We start from the raw sequence: 20,311 nt of genomic DNA on the forward strand, positions 1-20,311 counted from the left end.
TGGGGAGCCCAGCACTGAAAGTACCCCAGGTGTGGCCCCACCAGTGCTGAACAGAGAGGAAGGATCACCTCCCTCAACCTGCTGGTAATAAATTGTTTAATGCTGCCCAGGATACCATTCACTTTCTTTGCAGCAAGGCCACATTGCTGGCATATGCTCAACTTGATGTCCACCAGGACACTCAGGGCCTTTTTGGCCAGCCTGATTTCCAGCTGGGCAGCCCCCAGCACATACTGGTGCCTGGGGTCGTCCCTCCTCAGGTGCAGGACTTTATACTTCTCCTTGTTAAATTTCATGAGATTTCTGTCAGACATTTCCTTCAGCCTTTCCTCCTTGTACTAGATCCTAGTATAATAACTTTTTAAAAATTGAACTGAAATCAGAAAAGTCTTGTTAAACTCAGTCTTTCAGCTTGGTATAGACAGTACAGTGTTGATTGAAGGCAGCATGGGTTTGATTTTGAAAGGTCAAAACCATGGTATGGTTTGTCTTTGCAGGACTTCTATTGTAATAAACTGTGTAGAGCATTTTGCCTCACTTTCCTTAGCCATGACATTTTATTTGTGCAGTATGATAACTTTTAAACAAACACCATCATACTGTTAACATACAGCAAACAAATAATTGCTTTTCTTGAAAGCTCCCTTTCTCACCTCTCAGGCATCCACAAATCATAACAAGTACATACCTGACATTAATATCTTTCTCACCTAGAAAAGTCACCAAGTTGCTCTGGGAACCTTTTAAGCGTTTTGAAGTCATCTTCCATCCATATATTTGCCAGCACAGTACTAGGGCTTCTTTTCAATTTGCAGTTGCGCTGGGGAAGTATTTTGATTCTTGATTTAGATCGTGGTCTCCCAGAGGTTCCAGGGTTTCCGGCTGAAAGATAAAGCTTCATGTTTTATGGTTCCTTGCAGCAGAGCAGTAACACACACCACACACTGCAATCCAGTCCACAGTTTTTTGAAAGTAATTCCAGTACTTACTTTGTGGGTCTTCTGATACTTGAGCACCATTTCCCAAGGGAACGAGTCAACCTGTATACATTTTCAGCTTCTCTTTGTTGCATGAACTATGTGGCACTCCCAGGGTACACTTGCAGTGGTGTTAGGTAACGAACTGGAGGGCCTATATAGAAATATCTGAATATTTGTCACCTGGTATTACAAGCTGCAGCCTAGAGCCATGCCTGCATTCAAAGAAATTCTGTGTTCTCTAGTATAACCTATCCAACAGTGGGTGCAGGATTAAATAAAGCTCCTCAAATCAGGAACCACTGTTTGTTCTTTCCTGTGTAAAGTGTATTGCAAATGACCATGGAGCTGAAATAATATTTTAACCTTAATAACTATTTCACACTCCAGGGTATCTTGAACTCATTGTTTCAAACAAGCTATAGCCTATCCCATATGGGAGGCACAGAGCCAGCACAGACAGTTCCAAGCAGAGCAACCTGCTCAGTGTTCATCTGGAAACTATCCAAGCACTGACCCACTTGAAATTACATGTTTACTAAGCTTCACTTAATAAAATGCATAATACAGAAATTATCACCACACATCCTTTACCATCTTTGCAAATCTACAGTGATGACACAGTACAAACAAGCCCACAGCTATTTAAAAAAAAACCCAACTAATTTTAAATTACAGATTTACGGTTGCATGCACAGAAGTATTAACCTTGTTTTTCTCTGCAGACCTAAAGAAGCTCTACATTTTATATGGCTTTGCTTCCCCCCTACCCCCACCACATGACTTGTAGGTTCGCCAAAACATGCTTGCTTTCTTTCTTTTTCCCTTTGCTTTTCAGAGGCCTGCTAGGTTCTCTTTTTTGTGTGTCAGTTCAGGCTATAACCCTGCAGTTTGAGTTTATCTTGGCCGTAAAACGCAACAGTAATTTATATGCTCCCTTACTCGGCACTCCTCTGAGGCATTGCCAGCTGTCTAGCCAGCAGTTTAAAGAAAGAGCTGTAATGAGCACAAGTGTGCAGGGGGTAAGGGGAAGGCACACGCAGTACACAGCCATGTTCCTGTTTCCTTAGCTGGTGGTGGTTACATTTAAATGGCATTACAGCAAGCTGTCAGCATGGCGAGAATCTCTGCACAGGCACTGCACACCTCCTCCTGTGGATTTCTCATTCCTTTCTTTCATTCCTCAGTGAAGAATAGGTTTCAAGGATGAGACAAAGCCCAGAGCAGCTGTTATGTGATATGGAACGTGAGTTATGAGTGTAAAACCTTGCTCCCTCCTGCCTTTTTCCCCTTTATCAAGAGTAAGCTCTTTGAGCAGGCAGACAAAGCCTGATGGTGATCTTGATGTACTTGACATGGGCTTTGATTTTAGCTTGCCAGAGCTTCAGTTTTTGATGTAATACAGTTGTGAGTTTTATTTCTTCCATAGCTGTGCAGTGTGCTTATTTAAACTTTGCCAGCACTGTAGTGTTAAAAAAAAAAAATAGGGAAGGAAAAAAAAGTATTTTGCCTGTAAGTCACTCCTGCCAAGGACTTTTTTCCCTGCTGTTGTCTCTAAAATATTGTGATATGTATATTTAAAGCAAAAGTTACATGTTCACACAGTCCCTGTGTATTGCTGAAATCCTTCAGATAGCCTCAGTACTTTCCCTAAAGTCCATTAAAAAATAGTAGGTTAGACTCTGATCTCAGTGAGGCCAGTGTGAATCCAGAAAAAAATCCCACGTCATCCCACTAGGATCAGTAGAATTCATTTAGCATTACACTGATGCAACAGATGAAAACCTGGCTCAGTACAACCCTTCCACTTACATGACAAAATGCTTTCTTTTCCTATAAACTTTCTACAAAATCAAACTATCCAATATTTAACTGGAGGTTTTGGGCTCTTCAACACATCAGCAGAAAAATATGGCTTTGATTCTTACGATATTCTTAAATAAGATGAGAGTTATGATCTGATAAAAAACAATGTCAGTGCAGAAATTCAGTTCTCCCTCAACCCCCACCAATACTGCATAACCTCTAATTGGCCTTGAGCTGGAATTTCCCTTTGCTGTACAGCAGGACAAAAACTAAGACTCCTTAAAAAAGGCAGAGTCCAGAAAATGCTATAAATACTTTAACCCCAGCAGAGCACAGTGTACAGGTAAATTCTTTCTTATGTGATGTTTTAAATTATTGGTCCCACACACAAGGTACCTCGAAAAGGGAAACTCCCCCTCAGTCACTACACTTAACCTGTCCAAATCCATGATATATAAAGCATTTTGGAGTATCTGAACCCACAATAATGAGTAACTCATCTAGGCTGATCTAAGCTTCATTAATCAAAGGAATCATATGTAGATAACCCACAAGTCAACATATATATTTTGAAGCACAGTTTTGAGTGAGATCCCATCTGGAAGGTCTTGACTCCTATGCTGTTTATTCTAATAAATCCTGGCTAAGTAGTTAAATGTAATAAAGCCCTCCCTCAAGGTGTAATTTTCACTATGATTCAATACAAATAAACCTACAAATGCACAATTTCTTCTTTCAAGGATCCCATGAACAGGTTTGTTTAATCATAAAACAAAGTGTCCTAGAGGGGTCAGAAATATAGGCAGGAAGTAACAAAACGAGATTCAACATGAAAAAGGCAAGTTAACGTGTCTGAGGGAAAATAAACTGAAACAGATATTCAGCAGAAGGGAGGCACTTGCAAAACAGTGAAGGTAAAAAAGCTCAATAAAACTAATAGAAAAGTCAAAATTAGCAAAGAACTTGTAATAGAAAAGTGGTGGCAAAAGCGAGCAATACATTTTATGAAACCATATGAAAAAGCCATCATATGCATCTGTATAGCAGTGGTGTGACTGAACTCAAACATCAATATTCATTTCTTGCCAACTAAGGTGAGACACAAAGTTGCTAACACGTCAGAGAAAGTTCAGAGAACTTGCATAAATAAAGGATTTAGCAGCATGATCAAAACCACAGGTCCTGAGATTTCTTCTACAGAAATCATTTTCAGTATTTCGAGACTTAAAATGCAGCAAGATCAGCTAAATACCAATTAACGGCTGCTATGATTAACTGCAGGATGCAGACACCAGCAAGACATCAAAATTACCCAGGTCAAGGACTGACTATGAGCGATCCTCTGAGACCCTCCTCCTCTTCATCATCAGAAGCAAACAAGCTTGGAGACTATGTGGTGGTCTGCAGTATTGAGCCACACAGAGTTCTTAGTCCAAGAAGGTATAACTGTGAGTCAGAAGATGGAAGAAAGCCAAAATAAATGTAGATTGAATATCAGAAAAAACATCCCTGTTCTGAAAGCCAAGTCTAGCCTCCCTAAATACTTGGAAGAAAGTACCACCATCTGTTGGATCATTTAAAACAAAAGAGTATAACACGCTACAAAATATGTATTTTAGCAATTTAAATGATAGCTCTCTCTCTCTCCACATCTCATACTACCTGTTTAGATTGCCACCTGATGCATTTGTGCAGCACAAGCTGTCGCTGTGCAGCTCCCTCCTTTGGCTATAACTGTTTACCTGCCTGCCTTGGACTTCCAAGGACCAAGTAATTTCCCCCACATTTTCCATCAGTAAAATCCTTGGGCCAAAGACCCCTTCACACTCCTTCTGTCCATGGGTTTATCCATAGAGGTCACTTCCAGCAAGCTGGCAGTGCCTCTTTTCCAAACCGGCATGAATGGGAGAAATTACCCAGTCCCTCTCTGCTGAGGCAACTAACAGATGTGCCTCATTCACCAGCGTAACATGGAGAAATTTCATCTAAAAGAATGACAGACAATATTTTGGACTCAGGATTCAGCAATATGTACATCCTGGATAGGCTAAACGAGTCTAAATTTCCATGAGCTGCTAGAAACAGTCACATACTCCGAGGCTAATTTAGATATTTGCATCTCATCTGAAACATTTAACTTGCTCCTTCATTTATGGGAAGATGCCTGTGTAAAAATGAAGAAAAATGTCTTTCCTTCCATCTTTCCCACAGTTAAGGTTTTATTTACCTTATATAATCACTTTCTTCCCTGTCGCCAAAAAGCAACAAATGACACAGCATAGCACTTCCTAGAGCAGTGCACAAAAGGAGGAGCCACGGGATTAAAAGGCTGCTGTGCAGACACAGCAGCTTCATTAACACTTCCTTCCTCCTTTCTAAAAACTGAACAAGAAAAGATTGAACTTCAAAAAAAGAATGACTACTATTATTTTTTTTTCCTCAGATTCATCGTTTAGTTTTTCTCTCTGTATCTGACCTCAGATCCCATTGATATCATAAACCTGACATCTTTCTGGGTTTCCTTGGGCTTTTTCAATTCAGTTCCAAAGACATAATGACAAAATTGGTGGAAACACTTCTGGCTACTTTGCATGAATGCAGAGGTACCTTAGGCATTGCTCTATCATTACAAGTTTTACCTGTTGGTTTACAATGAAGAAATAACATAAATGATAACTGTAAGTGCCAACTGCTTGATATCCAAAAATCCAACATTATTCCAGAGAATCATGCATTATTATATGCCTTCTCATGCTTTACATGTTTTCCTCTTTTTAATCACGAATGTGTAGGCAAAATAAGCATTTAAATTACACTTGTTGGATGACCATAATTCATTGAAGAGGGAGGTGGCAGTTCTAGTATCAACAAGAGATTCTTTTTTTTTCTCCCCCACCCCCCCACCCCCCCCACCCCCATTCTTGGTAATTAAAAGGCATAAATCACTGTCTTCCTTTGAAAGATTTTGTTCATATTTTGAAGATTTTTATCCAGTCAATTAAGAATTTCTAACTTTCAGATACTAATGATGCACTGTGAGAGTTTTAAATACCAATTTTTTTTTATAATCCCTCATCACGTTAAGAAATTCAAGGAAAAACACTAACAAAGCTGGTTTTGATTTTTTTGATCACCAACCTGATTAGAAGGTTGCTGGGATTGATTTCGGGTTTTTTTTAACAGAAACCGATTTATAGAGAAGATGGCAGTCAGCAAAGAAAGTAATGACACAGAGCCTTTGAAAGAAAGCCCCTTCCGTGCCCTACAAGTACATAGTCAAAATGAGTAATTGGATGAAGAGCAGATGTCAAAACTAGAAACACCAAAGTCATGGCATCAGGCAGAGAACAAAAGAGGCAGAGGTATTTTTAAAGGCATCAGCCACTTCTCCGATGACCACCTGCTGAGTAAGCTCCTGTCCCCTGATAGCTGAGACAATCCACACAAAGGCTCCTAACTGGTTTCTGAAACAAAAACCAACAAAAGATGCAGAACTGCCATTAGCCATCCCTGATTGGAAGCAGATTGTGGCCCTCCTCTCCCCCCCCTCCCCCCACCTCCCTCCCCGCCCCGTGGGACTTCGCAATTTCTGCTGCGCGTCAGCCCCTGCAGCCCCCTCTTCTGCGGGACAGCTTTCATCAGCACTGGGGGACCTGCGCTGTTCCCAGTGCTCTGGCTGCTGCGCGGGAGGGCAGTTTTCAGTCCTTCTCATATCCCTACAGCTTTTTCCAGTAGAGACTGGGACCCTCGCATGGCAAATCTGAACAGGCGTGCTTTTCACATTTACCTTCGATGCAGTTCCATGCCTATGAATACCCGAGGATTAAAGGTTGAAAACTGCTATGAAGGTGCATTTTAGACTCCTGTGCTCCAGCAGAGCGCCCACTTCCCACCAGATTTACACAAATGTTTGGTGTAACAATTTGGAAGCCAGCAAACACAGGAGTTGAGCCTGGCTACTCGGTTACTGCTCCGGAGGCAAACAAAAGGAAGGAAGCGAACAAATCAGGGGGAGGGAGAGACAGATTAAGTTACCAGAGGCTCTGACCCTGAAGGCTCAAGAAGTAAAGTCAGGGAAAGCAGAGGCACTAGTTAGTTGGAAATTCCTTTAAATTCCTTTAATCCCTTAGGTCGGTTTAAAGGGAAATGATCTGACCATTCTGCATCTGCTAGTGATTGAAGGCAAATAAGGAGCATTGTGTGATTTCCAGTTCAAGAAGTATATAGTACACACAGCTTTTATGAAAGCAAATACAGCAAATCTCAATTGACTTAGGCTGACTAATAAACCCTGAGATGCCTCTAACATATGGGAAGCTGATGCTGGCTACAGACTCCCCAGAATAAAAAAAAAAAAAGAAAACAAAGAAAGAAAAAAAGCCCCAAACCAAAACCAAAAACACGAACCCTCCAAGTCTCTAAAGTGAAGGAGGGGGAAAAAAGGGAAATAATTTACTGCAAGGAATGTTTTTGGCTGAAACACTGTAGTCCCCAAATCATCCTCAATATTTAGTCTGCTGTTATGTAGACAGAAAAAAAGCCTAAAATCACACCCTACTGGGCCTCTCAGATTAAGCCTTCTGCTACACGTCTCTAACTGGAAACAGCCTTCCAGGGCTTGTTTATGTAATAATGACACCATACAATAAGAGCCTGACTACAGAGGAAAGCTTTATTGGACCTTCTAATAAATATTATTAGTGTGTAGCACTGGAAATGATCCCGTTCAGGCTTGTAATGTACAGTGATTAAGGGCTAGACCATGCCTGTAAAGCAATAGCTTGGCAGTGGGTGTCAGTTAACACAAAGACATGCTTTTCAGAGACACCACTCGACTGCACATCCTCTCCAGGCTCCCTACCCATTTCTCTATCATTCCCCTTACATCCCCACAGGTGCCACGCATGGCGGCCCCACAGTAATGAACCTTCCTCTTCCCCACTCTGCCCAGTCTGAGGAGGTTCATTTCCTAGGGCCTGGAGCTCAGGAAATCTGTAACTGAGATTAACCTTTATTGAAGGGGTCAGAGGAAAGACTTCCTGCCTCCTCACTATCTAAATCGGTATCAACACATGGAAAATGAAATGCATAGCTACGAAATAGCAAACACCACAGAGCAAGGATCAGGCAGTTGCTGGAACACACGTGTGGGTGTATACAGTCCTCATAAATTGTTTTTTAGTGCTTGATAAATAATACTAAGCCAAGTTAATTTTAAAAAAGATTTGACTCCTCCAGGTTGCCAGTTTTGGCTCAGTCCCCTACAAACATCTGAAATACACCAGGTCTGACTGCTAAAGGTCTGCTCCTCCCTCATGCCTCATTCCTGTTTATTAGCAACATTTTCAGCATGAAAAAATAGTCTTTTCTTCTGACTGCATTTAGTTACAAAAGACTCTTCTTTCAATGTTCATGTGTATACACTTTGGTCTCCTGTAGCACATTATAGAGCATCACCATTCAAATGCATGAGCTCTGCACACTGACTGAGGCTGGATAGAGTTTGGCTGTGCTGCACAGCAGAAAAAAATTGAGAAACATTTAGGTTTTTGTAAATTAATAATAACTTTCTCTACATACTCTATTTTCTATTGCTATGGCTCTTACAACATTTAACAATTTGAAGAGAGAGAAATTTTATAACAGAGTGTTCTGCAACAAGATTGCCTGGCCTCCTCTTCTAAATACATAACTGCTAATTCTTTATGCCAAGTGCTGAATTCTTAAAAACTCCTTAGTTACTCCTGGGATAAGTGTCTCCATTCCTTTCTTGTAAGTTGAATGATTTTGGCAAGAGTAAGAGTAACAGAAATAATAACACTAATAATAGGAAAAGGATTTGTAATATCAATTTTAAATGTTGCATTCAGAAACCTACTGAAGTATTTTCCTAGGATTCCAAATGCTGTACTGGTTCTTGGCAATGCTCAAAACTATCCTCTCACTCTTTCATGCTGCTCTGTTTCCTACAAATCTGCTGACAACATCTTTCCAAACTGTTCCAAAGGAAACAAACCAGCATGTCTACAAAGTCAAGCCTCTTTTAAAACTGGCTTCTAAGCATATAGCAAGATGATGTGCAAGAAGATACCCCTCTGAAATCATGTTGAAGTAAAAGTATTCATATTCGAAGAGAAAAAGCAACATAGAACTCTACAAATATAACAGTAAAAAAGTGTAATTTGCAATCAGGCAGCATTAAATGCCAATAATGCTCCATAATGAGATGGTATCTTGATGTTGAGGTCAAAGGCATGCTATAACTACCAGAAAAAAAAAAGAAAAGAAAAGACATCTTTCTGTTATTAGAAGGATCTTAATCTTAAATGTTTTTCTTCAACAAATAAAATTCACTTTTTTAAAGCACCTGAATAAATATGTTTATTTGAAGGCTGATTAGTGTAATATCATAATTGGTCATATCAATTATAAGAGATAACAATGTGGGAATAAAAATGTGAAGATATGCTTAGTACAGACTTATGTCTAGAAATGTAGGGAGATGTATTTCCAGGAAGTACTTACTGAAATGATTGTGAATATGTGAAGAAAAAAATGAAGATTGTAATATCCCACTGTCTTGGCTCTCCTTCTCTCTCTCTTTGTACTTGGTAACACTGAACATGGGGTCAACAATGAGCCAGCTTCTGCAGGTGCATGAAATCAGAAACTAAGTATGTGGAGGGGGAGAGGAAAAAAAAAACCAAGAAAGAAGAAAGAAAACAATAATTATGGCAGCATACCAAATTCCTCTCTCAGGAGCAGATAGACACATAGGAGAATGTGTTTTGCAACTGGTCATTTTTTAGATGACAATGGAAAAAATCTGAAATTACAACAGAGCTGAATACAAAGCCAAACAAAGCAACTGGAAGAGGTGTTCCAGGCAGCAAAGACTGCAGTGTGGTCCTTTGTTATTTAAGTAATTTGATAACAAAATGGAATGGCACATGTAAAATTCAAAAAGCACACAAATAGTTTAACTATTGCCAAAAGTCAAACCTGAAGGATATCTTTAAAAAAAACCCACAGGGTCAAGAGCCTGGAAAAATGTCCGAATAAGCTGTGTGACACGGCTGACTCATGCAGTTACTAAGCTACACTTCACCCATATTTATTGATTGAAGTGGTCATTAGAAATCATAGAAAATGGTTAAGGAGGAAACATGACTGTTGGAGCTTAGCTTGTTTGTAACCTTGGCCATGTGACCTAGCAAGACTCTACTTGTAAATCATCTTCTTTCTCTTTTAAATTCTATTCTGGATTTTAAAATTTCCCCACTAAACTGAACACCTCTGCATTGTTGCTTTTGTGTATCACCTCTGTTATGGCAAAACAATTTGAAAATTCTGAGATTTTTGTAAAGGCAAATATTTTCCCTTCCTTGATTATTTGTGTGTCTCCTCCTTGCAGCTTGCACAATTTTCCCATGTGTTTCTTGAGCAGTGGGCACCTGGACACAAATACCTGCTATACACTCTTCTTACTCATAAAAGTTGTTTGCAAGCTCTGCTTCCTGTGAAAGACTACTTGTCCTTATCATATTCTGTATCAACTGTATTCTTCAGTGTTTGACTGTGTATGTATGAACACTGCTGTTTGTCTTCCTAGGAGCACAGGTAACTTCATCAATTTATAATATTCATCCTGTTCTGCCAAACAGTTGTGTCATCTGCATATTGTAACAGTCATGACTGGGAAACCTCTTTCTGGTCGTAAATAAGCTGTGTCATGATCAGAACTCTTTAAAAAAAATGGAATAAGAACTTCCTAATTTTAAAATTATTTTACTTTATTTATTACTTATTTGTTTGTTTGTTTATTACATTATTTATTTATTCTTTAGTAATGATTGGTAGAACTTCACCGAAGAGTTTACCATTTTGTTTGATAGACCCATCATTATATACAGCATCAAAAGCAATAAAAAATGAAAATTGGTTTAACATTAGCTTCCTTCCAGCTCTGCAGAACATCCCATGTTTCCAAAAGTATGGAAAAACAGTGTTAATGGATCAGAGAGGTCACCAGCTAGCTTCTTTAAGATGATCTTGTTTTGAAAATTTTAAATCTCTTCAAATAATTTAGATTTAACTGATGATTTAACTGTTTAACAGCCTTCAGTGTTACTTACAGAATGGGAAAAAATATCATCTTTGCCACTAATACTGTTGGGTGGCATGTACAATACCTGGTTGCAATACAAGAACACAGACAATTCAAATGCTTCCATCTTGTTCTTGAGTGCAATTTGGTTGTTTGTAAATACCTCCTGGTGTCTGTTCTCCAGTGCTCTGTCATGATTTTGCTTCATAGCTGCTATCACTGTGACAAAACAAGCGATGCTATTTCTAACAGATAGCTGTTGGCTTTCCCTTCTCACCAATCCAGATAGAGTGGCCAGAGCCCCAGGTCCCTGTCCTGCAGACCTCTCCACCATGCTTCAGAAAAAACAAGATGAACTTTTTTTCTGAGAACACATAGGTTATTCAGAATTCTGCTAGTACAGTCACCAATGTTCAGTTTTATTTCTTCCTAGTTTCATGTCTTCTTCACCTAGAACAGTTGGTTTCTCTTCCAACAAACATGGAGGACTATGTAAACTGAACCCCTTCTTCCCACAGAATACCCTAAAAAAATCAAAACCTTCTACATCACATCTTATAACCACTGTCTAGTTCATTGCCTTTGACATCTGAACATAAAAGATTTCAATTATAGTATCTTGGACTTTTGCTTCTGCATCCTTCAGTACCATACATTGTCTGTAATTCGGAATTTTATTAAGAAGGAATGAAACTTTAGCTTACTCAAGACTAAATTATCCATTTTTAAAAGATTTTAATGTATCTTGAAATGAAAAATACAAAAATAGAATATACTCTTGTAATGAAAAACTTGTAGCATTTTAATTAAAAATTTTGGCACTTCTGAAATAAATTGTTTCATCTGGAAAATGTTGAAGAAGTGTCTAAACTTTAAAAAGTTTTCTTCTGGATGCAGGAGTTTTCTTAAATTAATTCAGCCTTAATAATTAAATAATTTAAGTATTCCATCCCTACATCCTGATTTCATTACTACCACTGGAGAAAAATTCACACACATTCTAATTCTGAATATGTAATACCAAAGAACAATATTGGCAAAAATTAGTAGCTAGAGCCTTACAACAACAGATGCCTTGCAGCATAAAGACAGTTGCAGCTAGGTACATCTTTTGCTGAAATCTACAGCAAAATTTTGATTGCCAGCGAGCAGTAAGAGCAGGATTTGCAGAAGTCACCACTGTAACCAAATACACTGGGATCATGACTGTGAAGAGAATGTGGTATCAGCCATGGCATAGCATGGCCATTCCCACATTTGCATGCTACAGCCAGGAGATAGATAACAAATTGATTAAAAGTAAGAAAAAATGCTAAAAGTCGGTACAGTATTATCCCAGGGAGACTTTATGACTTCTCTGTTTTGACTTCACTCCTGATGCTCATCTCTACAAAAGCAAATGAAGTTATTTTCAAGTTTTACAAATCTCCCCAATATACAGCTGTCCTACTTACCATAGCACTGATCACATTTACATCTTGACATTTCATGACATGAACAAGCCACCTATCATGTATTGGCAGTGAGGAACTACCGAGAAACAACTGCTAGAAAACAGACAGTCTTGGCTTTTTAATGAAGGACTCTTACATCAACAAAGCATGAACTTATCCAAACTGGAAAAGAATACCTTACAATAGTGTTTGCATGCAAAAAAAGATTTTGCAGTGTGGCCAAGGACAGATAATTATTTGCACAAAGACTAATGACAAATTCTTAGAGAGACCTTCCAAAATGGTTATTCAATAGCATATGCTATTGAAGTGAAAGTGATATAACAAAGGACCTGAATGCTAATAATACTGCCAAGAATGCCTCTAAACAGATCAAAAGTGACAATGAGGCTCAGAGCAAGGGTGAAGGAGTCAGAGGCTCAGATGGTATTTTCATTAATCCTTCCATCAAGGGTCAAAGGATCAGACCAGGACAGATTCATCCTACAGATGAAAGTAGGGCTGCACAGATGGTTCACCAGGAGGGCTTTAGTTTCCCTGACTTTGGGAAGATGCTCCATAAGCCATTGGTGGAGGGTGGTTTCTATGTCATGAAAAGGATATGTACATATTTGCATGATATTCACTAGCTTTACAGAAGAGACTCTTCAGCTGCAACAAACTGGGAACAAGAAACCACAACAATATGGGTAAAGGCCCTTAAAGCAAGAAGAATGAAGTTATTCAGAGAAGCATCACAGAAAGGAAGTAAGTTATAAGTTTGTGATTTCTGTGCACCAATACAAGAAGATTGGGAAACAATCAAGAAGAGACATAAGTATTAATTGAAGATGAAAGCTATGATTTAACTGGTCTAACAGACATTTGTTGGGAAGAGTGATGTGATGAGAAGGAAAGATTTGGAAAATGTTGATGTGTCACAAGAAGCAAGCAAGTCCTGGTCTGGGGGGATCAAAGACCTTTTGACAGTCTGATAATGAATAAGGCAGAACTCAGGAGCCCAACAGTCAACACATTCAGACAAATGAACTGCAAAGTTTCAAAAAAGGCATAGAAGTTAAGGCAATTATGAAAGAAAATATGACAGATTATCTGAAAAAATAAATACTTCTAGTCATGTAGTCATGACCTGTTTTACCATTCTGGGTTCTCAGGGCAGCATCATCATCTGTGATCTTCAAGAAATCACAGAAGACAGAGGAGGCACCAGTAAAATTACAAAGGCACATCTGGGTGATTTAGAAAGGAAAAGAAGTTAGAAAAAGTTTTAGGGCAGACATGTAGCTTCAGTTCTGGGAAAAAAAATGTTGAACCAGTCAGATACTTTGCTGACTTCATCAGAAAATATAATTTAAAAAAAAAGGGTGGGGGGTCAGGGAGGGGGGAGAAAAGAAAGAGATGAACAACAGCCAGCAAGGTTTTGTCAGGAACAAATTATGTCAAACCAATCTAATTTCATTCTGTGACAGAATACCTTATGGATACACAGTCATTCTGTGACAAAATACCTTATGGATACAGCAGAAGCAGAAAATGTCATCTTTTTAATTAAGGCCTTTGACTCTGTCTCATATAACGTGCTCATAAGCAAGCTAGGAAAACATGTAGAGATGAAATTGCTTAACGTAGATGCAAAAATGATTAGAAAGCTGTATTCAGACAGCAGTTGCTGTTCTCTCTCTTATAGAAGGAATTTACCAAAACTGAAGGTCTATATTCTGGTCCTGTAGTATCAACACTTTTATTAATGATTTAAATGAAAAAAACATGCTTATTAAATTTACCATATACTAAGCAAGCTGGTAGAAGCTGCAGATATTCTTAAAGGCAGGACTGAAATTCAAAAGGATCCTTACAAACTGAACGAAAGAAAAAGAGAAAGAGGGATGCAAAAAAGCAAGGAAGCTGTAGAAGGGTTAAACAGAAAAAGCTTAATCAAGAAAGAACGAAATGCCTCCTGGGCAGCAGTCTTACTGGCTAGTCTGGAGGCTGTAGTGAAATCATAAGGTGAACTTTAGTCAATAAAGTTGCAAAAAGAGCCAAGCATAATTTGGCATACATGACAGGACAATAATTTATAACCACGGAATTAATCCCTCACCTTCTACCTCTACAGCATCACTGAAAGACAGTGTAACACGATCACTTTTAGGCAACACAGATCCACATAATAATTAAGGTTGGAAAGCAGCCCTCAAGGTCATCTAGTCAAAGCAACACTAGCTTCCAAGCTAGGTCAGATTGCTTAAGATCTTAATTAGGTGAGTTTTGAAAATCTCCAAGGGTGGAGGTTTCACAGTCTCTCAGAGCCCCTGTTTCAGTGCTTGCCACTGTCACTACAAGTACTCAGTTAAAATTTCCGTTGTTGCAGCTTGTTACCACCGCCTCACATCTTTTCACCGGGCACCTTAGAAACATTTGGCTCTGTCTCCTCTACACAGCATTAGGTTGTTAAGCAGCAACTAGTCCTTTCTAGCCTCCTTTTCTCTGGCCTAAACAAACCCAGCTCCCTCAGCCTCCCCTTCTGAGTGTGTGTGTGTTGCAGGGGTGGGGGTGGAGGTGGAAGCAGGCAAATCTACAAAAAGACCTTCAAAGAAGAATGTTAAAAAGTCCAGAGGAGAGCAGCTGAGAATAATCAGTTGTCTAGAAAATGTGCCCTGTGGGGAAAGATTAAAAGAACTGGCATTGCTTAGCTCAGAGAAGACAAAACTGATAGGGGAACATGGTAGTGGTGTTCAAATACACTAAAAAAAAAGGGTAGAGAAAGGGAGAGGAGAATACCTTGTTCTCCACATCAATGGCAGTTAGAATAAGAGGCAATGGATTTAAATTGCATAAGGGAGCATAAGATTAGATTAGGAGAAATTTCCTAAGGGTAAGGAAGGTGAAGTACTAGAACAGATTGCCTGGGGAGATTGTCAAATATTCATCACCAGAGAGTTTTCAAAACAGATTGGTATGGTTTGTCCTGACACAGGGCACAGAACAGTCTAGTATTCAAGTCCTATTTTCTGGGCTTTTGCGTACAAAGCTGACTGAAGAACAGTTTTGTGGCCCGGAAATACGGCAACTGAACAAGAATAAAGGATAGTCACTCTGATAAAAAGCATTAATCAAAGCAAGTGTGTGCTGGCTTCAAGGCAGGGACTAGAAATAATTTGAGGGGAAATAAAACATCAAGGTTTACTTTCTATCTTTATAAAAAATACATTTATGATAAAGGTCTCACTTCCATCATTCTGTCAGAACTGGCAGAGACTATAGGAGGAGCTGCATCTGCTTCCTCAGTACCCTGATGTTATTAAAATTAAAGAAGTGTACAGAGGAATATCATATACATGTTCGTGTGCATATCAGAGAGAGAAAGATTTCACTGAGAAAAGAAACTCTCAGAAAATATGCCAAATCCATTCTGGAGTAGAAGTCTGTAACTGCAATGCTACAGATTCTGTACAGGGGCCAAACATGATCAATGACATCAGCCAACTAGGGAGCAATTAAGATTCATGTGGGAGACTGAAACAAGCAGAAATTCAGTCACATCACCCTGTCACAGTGCCACACCAACCAAATGAAGAGGAAAAATCCCTGCAAAACTAAGAATTAAACTTGCTGGGATTCTATTAAAGACATAGGAGGCCTTAGTAGGCTAGTACGTTACTTGCACATATTGCAGATGTGTAAGACTTAAATCTACCTCCAGAAATATTGCAAATAGCAGAGATGGAAGGCCTAACAAGACCCAACAAAAATGCCTGGGGAGAGGGAATGAGAGAGAGGGGGAAAGACAGATACATGACTAGAACTACAATCCAGATACTTTAACAAACTTAACAAAATGTTTCCTTCTGAACACATCTGTATGCTAAGACGGCAGTATCTTGTGCTGTGCAGATCACTCCTGGCTAGACATACGTGTTTCAGCATACTCACACAGGCATTTGTCCAGTAGAAACACATGGCAGGAACTGGTGCTATAGTGGACACTGACTTCTCAATTTGCAGAGAATTATTCACAACCTGGGGGTAGAAAACAGACAATAAAAACCAAGGCAATCTTCTGCCATGACAGGATTTTTATTTGCCCCACCTGCAACGTCCATTGAGCACTTTATATACCAATGTGCATTACAGTAGCCTCCCAGATTCCCAAAGAAAATATCTTCTTTCTCAGAAAGGATTATTTAGCAACACATTTTTATAAAATGCCGGCTAAAATATGCATGGGTGACTTTCATCACACATACATGCATATGTTGGATAAGATTCAACACACTTAACAGACATCCACAGATGGCCTTCATGCAAACTGTAAGGACTCAGAGGTGTCCCCTGCTCACTGGTCATCAGTGAGAGGGGAGACACCTCATCCTTCACACCAAATCTGTGCCCTGTGCAAGCACTGTGTAGAGGTGAAGTCTTCAAAGTTTGTCAAGGCCATAAACCCGCTAGGTAAAACTCAGTGTGTTTTTAAGAATTTTGTCTTTCATAGATATGGGAGTCACTGTACAGCAATAAACATCCTTTCAAATTTCTTTTCACGGACCAGCATCAGGCCAGTATAAACATCTAATTTTAAGGTAACTGCTGTTTCCCTTTTTAGGCAGTTTCAGCTGAAGTCACGGTGAAAAACAAGAAACTGCTTTTGCTTTTGTCAGAGTCCCTTGAGACAAGACATTACAACAAGCATTTTTAAAGTGTCTTTTTCCTTCACAGAAATAATCAGACCAAAGGAGTGCAACATTACTTCTGTCACGACAGAGATGATTAACTGATTATTCATTCTAGACAGATATTTCTTGGTCATCTACACTAACTTGAAAACCTGGGAGTTGTGCATTTTAACGCGCATATTTGGGTTAGAACAAGAAAGTGACATACCGCATCTATTTAAAGTATATGTTTAAAGAGAAAAGATGAACACCAGAACTTTGTATATCTCAACTTCAGCTATTTAAATCTTCACAACATGAGCACTGTGTCAGCCACTGCTTCATTTGTTTTTTTAAAACATAGGTTTGTGGGGTGTTGAATTTTGGGTAAAAGCAAAACAATTTTAGCTGCTTAATGATCATCATGTTGTCTCACATTGGTCACACAGTGATATAACATGTGTTTAAAGTGCTGGTACATACTTCAAGGTAACGCACCATCACTGCCTTCCCCTGTTGCCCTCTTTTTTTATGTCTGGTAAGTATGACCATTCCAATCCACTGAATTCTACAATTCCTACACTCTTAGTTTCTAAACTTACTCACCTGAATACAAAAATAGGGCTATTCTTAGGTTCCTGGATGGGAGCCTAAAATCCTTCCTTGAGTTTCATCTAGAAAAGTTTAGCCTCTCTTTTCTTGTCTGCATTCTCCTGATGTGATGAAGTGAAATAGTTTCCATGTTGCATTTCAGAGACTAGAAGTGTGGGTGAGGGATCCCAGCTGAACTGGAAAGAAAATATTTTGCGACTTTTCTGTATTTAAACTGATACATAAAAACAGCATAGGAAATTACATAATTAATGTATTTGGTCTTCTTACACCTTTAAATTATACTTAATTGTGTTGTGTAATAAATATGCTTTTTGTTTGTTTATAATTGGGCTTAAAATAATGTGTATATATATATATATGTTATTTGACTTTAAAACTTCATTAAACCACAATGGTTTTTACTTTCACTTTGTCCCCCCGTCCCCCCATCCACCCCCCCTAATGTCAGCATGCTTGTTGGGGGAGCTGGAAAAAAAAGAAAGGTCCAAATAAAATCCTGTGAAAACCCAAACAGGGTAGATAGATTGATATACCTGTTCTGAATGGCCACTGTGAGAAGAGTAAAATATCATAGACAGTAAGCAATAGAATAGACAGAGGTGGAGTGTGTACGATAACAATGGTTAAATTGAAGAAGTGAAGAAGTGACTTCTGGTTAGTGGAGCAGAATCTTGTTAGTGGTCAATTAGGCGGTAAGGCATTAAGAAGCCATTGGCTAAAGGAGCACGAAGGTGTTGCATGCCAGTGTTCTCATTCCAGATACACTGAATGGTTCATACTTTCAGCTGAGTTACACTGCACCTCGTTAATGGTGCATCTATTCTGTTTTGTTTTCCTCAGCAAAAGCCTAAAAATGAGATGTCAAAGCGTGATATTAATTTGCAGGGAGGAAAAAAGGAATAGAATTTACCAAAAGATGCTCTTGAAAGAAATTTTAATTAGACCATCTGCATGCTAAATACAATGGAAAGAATATGGCCCTGTGGAAGGAATTTGTGTTTATGACACATAAAACTCTGGTCACTTCTGTATTAAGCATCTGAAGAGTCTATCGCTGAAAAAAATGTAACAGTGATGTCTGTTAACAAACTAACTGAACTGATGGTAAACCAGATACTCTTTTGGATACACACGGGCCAAGACTATGAGCTCCTCTGCAGTAAAGTTGCATCAAATGCCATGTATCTTACATTAAGTTTGCAAAGTTAAATGTTCTGTTTAAGCAGGCATGTAACAACGTGCTGTTGAGAGCAGATACTTGCATTTGACTGTAATCAGTTAGTATTTATGGCCAGTGGCTTTTGTTGCTATTATAAAGAGGAGTGTCAGTGTCATGTCAACAAATTGAAATTTCTGGAACTGAAGAGTAGAGGTAGTTGGCAACATACTATTTTTTTTTCCCCCACTGTGGAATTAACAGTAGTGAAAAAAAAATGCCACATTCTGATAATGCTTATACCTGTATAAATTTGGAAAGATTGGTGTAAGTTTTCAGTCCTGCAGGTAACTCTTCAGGGATACAATCCATTTAGGGTCCAATTAATTTGCATAAAATAAACATTCAAGAGTTATTAACAGGGTGAAATATTTTGATGTTCATAGACTACTATTAATTCATGAAATCATGAAAACACATTATAAGACTGAGCATTTCTTTTCAAGAACTATTATTATTTCAATCCTAATGAAGACCATGCAAGGTTTTTGAAATGCTTTTCCCCTTTATTTTGTATTATCTTGCTGTACCCAGAGCAAAAGAAAAACTCAGATTTGCCGAAAATAGTGAGGGGAAGAAAAAAAAAAAAAAAAGACAATACTTTCTCTTAAAAAAAACCCAAAACACCAAACAAAGGTGTCCTGTATCTTCCCAGCAAAAGGACCTTCCCTGTGGGACCTCTTTGGCTTTTGGCATGAGTGTGGCCTCATCCATTTTCAACAGCCAGTAGGATAACGAGTCCATTGTTATGGAAATAAGCTCACTGCTGGTAATATGCTCTGACTCCTGTTCACTTTACACACTACATCTTGAATTTTTTAACAAAGTTGTATATTATAAGAAGGGAAAAAAAAAATGAAAGGATGACAAATTAACAACGGTTTCATCAGGTTTTTTTTTATTTAGTGACCTTATATAGGAATGAAGTTATAAAGCATGCCTCCAATGTGGAAGTTGAAGATTGTTAAAATTTTTTGGTATTAAAATGATTGATTCAGCCATCTTGGGCCACTGTATAGGATTTGTTAATTCCTGCTTTAGACTGTTGTTTTCAGGTTATGTGAGGCATTTCCATTTAACTTTTCCTATATAGGGAGAGAGAGTTGATTTCTGGATTTCATCTACGCTAAATGCAAAGGTGTTAATAAGACCCAGACCTAGCATGCAACCCTTTTCTCTTTGTTCTAAATAGCCCATCACAAACTAACCTAATAGAATGCAGAGGCATCTGGAGAAGTCATTTTTAGCTGAATCTTTCTGATTAATTTCACCTGAGATGGGAGTATGATAGACATTGCAAAGGCAGTGTCGGCACAAGTGCTAGGGAATCCCATGTTGCAGATTACAGCAAGTGAGGTGAGAATAAATGATTCCGTATCCAGCTGGCATTATACCTGATTAGATATCCATGAAAAGACATACTGACATGAACTTCTTATCTGGTTATACACTAACTTTTCAACCAGCAGCAAGCACTTTGCCAG

At 38.7% G+C, this 20,311-nt stretch overlaps 1 long non-coding RNA gene across 1 annotated transcript; it reads right to left on the reverse strand.

The window, feature by feature from the left end:
* Positions 1-425: 425 nt before the first annotated feature.
* LOC121081356 lies at positions 426-6,743 on the reverse strand. The gene is made up of 4 exons (XR_005825655.1): positions 6,571-6,743; positions 6,184-6,247; positions 4,096-4,229; positions 426-882 (listed from the first exon to the last, which is right to left on the reverse strand). It is a non-coding gene; the product is annotated as an uncharacterized LOC121081356 (long non-coding RNA).
* Between the last annotated feature and the right edge of the window lie 13,568 nt (positions 6,744-20,311).

The sequence above is a fragment of the Falco naumanni genome, chromosome Z, assembly GCF_017639655.2.
Source record: "Falco naumanni isolate bFalNau1 chromosome Z, bFalNau1.pat, whole genome shotgun sequence".
NCBI lineage: Eukaryota > Metazoa > Chordata > Aves > Falconiformes > Falconidae > Falco > Falco naumanni.